This window comes from Arachis stenosperma, chromosome 9 (genome assembly GCF_014773155.1).
Source record: "Arachis stenosperma cultivar V10309 chromosome 9, arast.V10309.gnm1.PFL2, whole genome shotgun sequence".
NCBI lineage: Eukaryota > Viridiplantae > Streptophyta > Magnoliopsida > Fabales > Fabaceae > Arachis > Arachis stenosperma.
The window spans coordinates 41,877,776-41,883,760 of record NC_080385.1 but is presented as its reverse complement, the minus strand read 5'-3'; the positions used below and the strand labels follow the sequence as shown (position 1 = coordinate 41,883,760).

Below are 5,985 nucleotides of genomic sequence, written 5' to 3'. Positions count from 1 at the left end.
TCCCAACCCACTTCTGTAGGTAATAAACCTGCAGCAACTAAGGTTGAGGAATACAAAGCCAAAATGCCTTATCCTCAAAAACTCCGCCAAGCGGAACAGGATAAGCAATTTGCTCGCTTTGCAGACTATCTCAGGACTCTTGAAATAAAGATTCCGTTTGCAGAAGCACTTGAGCAAATACCTTCTTATGCTAAGTTCATGAAAGAAATCTTAAGTCATAAGAAGGATTGGAGGGAAACTGAAAAAGTCTACCTCACTGAAGAATGCAGTGCAGTCATTCTAAAAAGCTTACCTGAGAAGCTTAAAGATCCTGGGAGCTTTATGATACCATGCACATTAGAGGGTAATTGTACCAAGCAAGCTTTATGTGATCTTGGGGCAAGTATCAACTTAATACCTGCATCTACTATCAGAAAGCTTGGTTTAACTGAAGAAATCAAACCAAACAGGATATGTCTTCAACTTGCTGATGGCTCCATTAAATACCCATCAGGCGTGATTGAGGACATGATAGTCAAGGTTGGGCCATTTGCCTTTCCTACTGACTTTGTGGTGCTGGAAATGGAGGAGCACAAGAGTGCAACTCTCATTCTAGGAAGACCTTTCCTAGCAACTGGCCGAACCCTCATTGATGTCCAAAAAGGGGAAGTAACCTTGAGAGTCAATGAGGAAGAGTTCAAGCTGAATGTTGTTAAAGCCATGCAACATCCAGACACCCCAAATGACTGCATGAGTGTTGATATAATTGACTCTCTGGTAAGAGAGGTCAATATGGCTGAGAGCCTCGAATCAGAGCTAGAGGAATTTAGACTCAATGCTTTCGAAAATGCAAAGATTTACAAAGAGAAAGCGAAAAGATGGCATGATAAGAAATTGTCATCCAGAGTCTTTGAGCCGGGGCAAAAAGTTCTGCTATTCAATTCTAGGCTCAAGTTATTCCCTGGGGAATTAAAATCCCGGTGGAGAGATCCATATGTCATTACAAACGTATCACCATATGGATACATATAGCTTCAGGATAATGACTCTCACAAAAAGTTCATTGTTAATGGACAAAGAGTCAAACATTATCTTGAAGGCAATTTTGAGCAAGAATGCTCAAAACTGAGACTTGATTAAAACTCAGTCCAGCTAATGACATTAAAGAAGCGCTTGCTGGGAGGCAACCCAGCCAATCACAAAATTTAATTTTATTCGTATTAATTAATTAATTATTTCTTTACAGGTTTGAGTCCAAGTATCTTCAAAAGGTGAAATAGCAATTGGTTGAAGTCACAGAGTTACAGGGAAATTTGGAAGCTCACTGGCATGAAAAAGCCAGTAAGAAATACTTTGGGCGTTAAACGCCCAAAAGAAGCTCCCACTGGGCGTTTAACGCCAGTAAGGGTAGCCATCTGGGCGTTAAACGCCAGAAAGGAGCATCTTCTGGGCGTTAAACGCCAGAAAGATGCACCTTCTGGGCGTTTAACGCCAGTCTGCTAGCATCCTGGGCGTTCAGAAAAACGCCCAGTAACAAAGGCCTTCCTGGCGTTCAACGCCAGAAAGAAGCACCAAATGGGCGTTGAACGCCCAGGAGAAGCAACTATTGGGCGTTAAACGCCCAACACATGCATCATGTGGGCGTTTAACGCCAGGATGGTGGGAGGAGGTAACAAATTCGTTTTTCATCCTATTTTTTCAAAATTTTTATGTTTCAATTCATGTTTTCTTGCATAAACATATTTCAAATTATCATCCCTCAAATCAAATTAGTGTTCTAAAAATCCTAATTTCTAAAATCCCTTTTTCAAAAATTATCACATGCATCTTAATCCATAAAAACAAATTAATTTTCAATCCAATCAAACTCTTTTAAGTTTGTTTTAAAAACTCAATTATCTTTTTAAAATCTTTTTCAAATCTTTTTCAACTCATCATATCTTTTGATTTCAAAATTGCCTTTCCCTCTTTTCTTCTTCTATCCTTTATTTTGCTTGAGGACAAGCAAACCTCTAAGTTTGGTGTGATTTGCCATGATCACTGAGCTAAAACTCATCAAGATCATGGCATCTAAGGGAACAGGAAGAGCAAGGATGTGAACTTAAGGGAGCTAAAGCGTCAGAAATTAATTCTTGAGGGCACCCCACAGACTAGAAGAACATCCACTTCCCAAAATACAGGTTGTTAAGTTCTAATTCCAGCTTTAACTCTGTGATAGTATTATTATAGGATTTTACCTTAGAAGTTATATAGGAGTAGTAGTAATTAGCATGTCTATTTTGATTTTATTTCCAATTAAGCCATAATTTATTTTTCTCATCATCATCAGGCATAAATAAAGTAGTAGAATTTTTTTAGAATAAAGAAGTAATCTATATTTTTTGAGTTCTTAATAATAAAATTTATAATTAATTATATGTGGTGGCAATACTTTTTGTTCTCTGAATGAATGCTTGAACAGTGTATTATATGTACTATGAATTTGATGAATATTGGCTCCTGAAAGGATGAGGAACACGAAAAATATTATTGATGATCTGAAAAATCATGAAATTGATTCTTGAAGCAAGAAAAAGCAGTTCAAAAAAAAAAAATTTACAATCAAAAGGAATAAAAGCCAAGCAGCCCTTAAAACCAAAAGGCAAGGGTAAAAAGGATCCAAGGCTTTGAGCATCTATGGATAGGAGGGCCCAAGGAAATAAAATCCAGGCCTAAGCGGCTAAATCAAGCTGTCCCTAACCATGTGCTTGTGTCATGAAGGTCCAAGTGAAAAGCTTGAGACTGAGTGGTTAAAGTCGTGATCCAAAGCAAAAGAGTGTGCTTAAGAGCTCTGGACACCACTAACTGGGGACTCTAGCAAAGCTGAGTCACAATCTGAAAAGGTTCACCCAGTTATGTGTCTGTGGCATTTATGTATCCGGTGGTAATACTGGAAGACAAAGTGCTTAGGGCCACGGCCAAGACTCATAAGTAGCTGTGTTCAAGAATCAACATACTATACTAGGAGAGTCAATAATACTATCTGAATTCTGAGTTCCTAAGGATGCCAATTATTCTGAAATTCTAAAGATACAGGGAGATGCCAAAACTGTTCAGAGACAAAAAGCTACAAGCCCCGCTCATCTAATAAGAATCTGAGCTTCATTTAAAACTCTAAAATATATATACTTCTTAATTTCTGTTAGAACCTATTTTATTCATCTAGTTGCTTGAGGACAAGCAACAGTTTAAGTTTGGTGTTGTGATGAGCGGATATTTTATACGCTTTTTGGGGGTAATTTCATGTGGATTTTAGCATGTTTCAGTTAGTTTTTAGTAAAATAATATTAGTTTTTAGGCAAAAATCATATTTCTGGACTTTACTATGAGTTTGTGTGTTTTTCTGTGATTTCAGGTATTTTCTGGCTGAAATTGAGGGAGCTGAGCAAAAATCTGACTTAGGCTGAAAAAGGACTGCTGATGCTGTTGGATCCTGACCTCCCTGCACTCGAAATGGATTTTCTGGAGCTACAGGAGTCCAATTGGCGCGCTCTCAACGGCGTTGGAAAGTAGACATCCAGGGCTTTGCAGTAATATATAATAGTCCATACTTTGCGCGAGGATAGACGACGTAACTTGGCGTTAAACGCCAAGTTCATGCTGCTGTCTGGAGTTAAACGCCAGAAAAACGTCATGATCCGGAGTTGAACGCCCAAAACACGTCATAACCTGAAGTTTGACGCCAAGAAAGGCCTTTACACGTGGAAAGCTTTAGTCTCAGCCCCAGCACACACCAAGTGGGCCCCAGAAGTGGATTTCTGCACCAATTATCTTAGTTTATTCATTTTTCTGTAAACCTAGGTTACTAGTTTACTATTTAAACAACTTTTACAGACATTCCTTGTACCTCATGACATTTTCAGATCTGAATTACATACTTTTGACGGCATGAGTCTCTAAACTCCATTGTTGGGGGTGAGGAGCTCTGCAGCGTCTCGATGATTTAATACAATTCCTTTGTTTTCCATTCAAACACGCTTGTTCTTATCTAAGATGTTTATTCGCGCTTAATTGTGAAGAATGTGATGATCCGTGACACTCATCACCTTCCTCAAACCATGAACGTGTGCCTGACAACCACCTCCGTTCTACATCAGAATGAATAAATATCTCTTAGATTCCCCAACAGAATCTTCGTGGTATAAGCTAGATAGATGGCAGCATTCATGAGAATCCGGAAAGTCTAAACCTTGTCTGTGGTATTCGGAGTAGGATTCCAGGATTGAATGACTGTGATGTGCTTCAAACTTGCAACCTGCTGGGCGTTAGTGACAGACGCAAAAGAGGGATTCTATTCCAGTAGGAAGCGGGAACCAACCGGTGATTGGCCGTACTGTGACAGAGTGCGTGAGCATTAGCTTTCACTGCGAGGATGGGAAGTAGCCATTGACAACGGTGACACCCTACATAGAGCTAGCCATGGATAGAACCTGCGTGTGAGAAGAGGATCTCAAGGAAGAGTTGAAGTTCAAAGGACAAAGCATCTCCAAAACTCCAACATATTCTCCATTACTGCACAACAAGTAACGCTAGTATTCTTTATTATTCCAATATATTCCACAATCCTTTATAAACAAATAACTCTATTGTTCAAGTAATCCAAACAATTTTGTGACATCCTAACTAAGACAAATAAAATAAACATTGATTGCTTCAAGCCAATAATCTCCGTGGGATCGACCCTTACTCACGTAAGGTATTACTTGGACGACCCAGTGCACTTGCTGGTTAGTTGAACGGAATTGTGAAAAGAAAGTAATCAGTTAGTTGAGTTAGTTTAACTTTTTGGCACATGCCAAGGAGCCACTAATCAAGAATCACAATTTCGTCCACCATGAAGCATCCTTAGTACTGCTTGGTGCATTTTGCATTCCAGACAGACTTTGAGAAATCAAATTGACTTGTTGAGTCAATATCTTGTTCTGAGCCAGAATGGCATTCAGAGCATCAATCTCAAGAACTCCTCTCTTCTGACTTGTCCCATTGTTCACAGGATTTCTTTCAGAAGTGTACATGAATTGGTTATTTGCAACCATTTCAATTAGCTCTTGAGCTTCTGTAGGCGTCTTCTTCAGATGAAGAGATCCTCCAGCAGAGCTATCCAAAGACATCTTGGATAGTTCAGAGAGACCATCATAGAAAATACCTATGATGCTCCATTCAGAAAGCATGTCAGATGGACATTTTCTGATCAATTGTTTGTATCTTTCCCAAGCTTCATAGAGGGATTCTCCATCCTTCTGTCTGAAGGTTTGGACTTCCACTCTAAGCTTACTCAATTTTTGAGGTGGAAAGAACTTTGCCAAGAAGGCATTGACTAGCTTTTCCCATGAGTCCAGGCTTTCCTTAGGTTGTGAGTCCAACCATGTCCTAGCTCTGTCTCTTACAGCAAAAGGGAATAGCATAAGTCTGTAGACCTCAGGGTCAACCCCATTAGTCTTGACAGTGTCACAGATTTGCAAGAATTCAGCTAAGAACTGATGAGGATCTTCCAATGGAAGTCCATGGAACTTGCAATTCTGTTGCATTAGAGAAACTAATTGAGGCTTAAGCTCAAAGTTGTTTGCTCCAATGGCAGGGATAGAGATGCTTCTCCCATAGAAGTCGGGAGTAGGTGCAGTAAAGTCACCCAGCACCTTCCTTGCATTGTTGGCATTGTTGTTATTTTCGGCTGCCATGGGTTCTTCTTCTTTGAAGATTTCTGTTAGGTCCTCTACAGAGAGTTGTGCCTTAGCTTCTCTTAGCTTTCGCTTCAAGGTCCTTTCAGGTTCAGGGTCAGCTTCAACAATAATGCCTTTGTCTCTGCTCCTGCTCATAAGAAAGAGAAGAGAACAAGAAAATATGGAGTCCTCTATGTCACAGTATAGAGATTCCTTGAGGTGTCAGAAGAACAGAAAATTAGAAGAAAGAAGGAGAAGAATTCGAACTTAGTGGGATATAGTTCGAATTAGTGCATTGAGGAGGAGT

The 5,985-nt window shown here is 39.6% G+C and overlaps 1 non-coding gene across 1 annotated transcript; it reads left to right on the top strand.

Annotated features, from left to right (window-relative positions):
• Nucleotides 1-5,187: 5,187 nt before the first annotated feature.
• LOC130952353 (small nucleolar RNA R71) lies at nt 5,188-5,291 on the top strand. Its single transcript, XR_009074534.1, has one exon. It is a non-coding gene; the product is annotated as a small nucleolar RNA R71 (small nucleolar RNA).
• The last annotated feature ends 694 nt before the right edge of the window (nt 5,292-5,985 follow it).